This window comes from Microtus ochrogaster, chromosome 6, assembly GCF_000317375.1.
Source record: "Microtus ochrogaster isolate Prairie Vole_2 chromosome 6, MicOch1.0, whole genome shotgun sequence".
Lineage (NCBI taxonomy): Eukaryota > Metazoa > Chordata > Mammalia > Rodentia > Cricetidae > Microtus > Microtus ochrogaster.
Genome location: NC_022013.1, coordinates 65,962,038 through 65,963,728, shown reverse-complemented (window position 1 = coordinate 65,963,728; position 1,691 = coordinate 65,962,038).

Here is a 1,691-nt window from a genome sequence, read left to right as displayed (position 1 = left end):
TCTGAATCCAAAGCTGACCCTGGGGAAGACAAAAGAACTGAAATATGGCTGAAATCCAGGATGACCTGAACCCAGTTAATATGGAAACCCAGGATGAAACAAGATCTTAGACGCTAATGATAGCCAAGGTCCTAGATTCCCAGGGTGGAGGTAGGGACATTTTCACTAGAGTGGATATAGAAATTAGCATCTTTTTCATTAATTGTTTTCACATGCAGGTAGGGATAAGTATTCCTAAATATAACCTAATTGGTCTGTAGAATGTCACTTGGATATGTGTTTTCAGGGTTATGGTAGCCAACGGGTGTGCTCTTTCCTGGGGAAGACTACTTCTCCCGATCTCGGGGTTCCTTAGTCGCCCGCAGATCTTTGAGCAGGGTTGAAAGAAAGCAAGGAGAGGTGTAGGGAAGGGTTTGGAGGGAGGAAAGGGAAGGGAGAAAGGTAACTACTTTATAATCTTTAAAAAAGGCATTCAGATATACAGAAATGAACACTCAGAAATAAAAACATATACCTCGCTTGCTTATTTTACCATTCCCAAACAGATAGCGATAACTTTTCACTGTGAAGAAGATGATGAAGTCAGCAATGTGCCATCAGAGAGGCGTAGAAAAGGAGGGCTGGGCCAGGAATCACTGCCCTCAGGGTCACAGGGTTGAAAGGCCCAAAGGGTTCTCGAAGTTTGCCTCCTTGACCAGTTAGCAGCCTGAGGATAGAGTGGCACTTTCCCAGGCTCTCGACGGTGGAACACTCTGAGGCCACATCTCTCCAGTCCCAGGTCCAGTAAACAGCTAGGGGGAGGGTCAGCCTCTTTGGGCAGGGCCAGCAGAAGCCAGGAGCTATATCACACACCACACTCAGTCTGATTGGGACACCTGGGAAACAGGCCTGACAGGGAGCACTGGGGGATGGGCGCTCCCTAGCACAGCGCCCATTGTCTCACGACTGTGAATTTGAGCGCTGTGAAGGACGCAGAGAGGACCTGGGCAGAGGCTGTACAGGTGCTTTTGCCTCTGTCCAGCACCGGTTCACAGGCTTGCAGCTTCCTCCTCCGGAAACAGTACTGACCTGAGCGTGCGTCATGGATCCAGAGACTGGGATGGTAATGCTTTCTGTTACCTCCACACTGGGGAGCCTCATTCCTCCCATTCTGGTAAGAACAGTGGTGCTCCTGAGCCTACAGACCTAGAGGCAAACCCAGTAATCTCTCCATAGGCCCTCGTAGTCTGAGACCAGCCTACTCTAGTAATTTCGCAATATTACCGTGACTGGTACTGTGTATCGATTCTCATGCCCTGCACAGGTCCCTAAAGCTCCGAGACTATTAAGGGGCTGGGATACTCTGTTGCAGCCGACCCACTACCCACCAGCCCTGTGACTTTAAACGACCTTGCCAAGTCTCAGCCATTTCCTTAGTGAAGTGCAATGAAAATCTCTCTTCTCAACCCCACCCAAGTCAGCCGGCGAACTCTGAGCTACGCTTAGAACCAGGAACGGTGGTGAAGTTACTTTGTTGCTACTGTTAGAGTACGTGGTTAATGCCAACAAAGCATGTGCCCAGACAGACACCCCAGGCCAGGCAGCTAGTGTCCAGAAAGCGAGGGGCGGGACCGGAGGCCACTCGTCGGCCTGGGGTGATCCGGCGCTCCGCCCCGCCCCCGCCCCGCCCTCTTGGGTGGGTCCTAAGGATT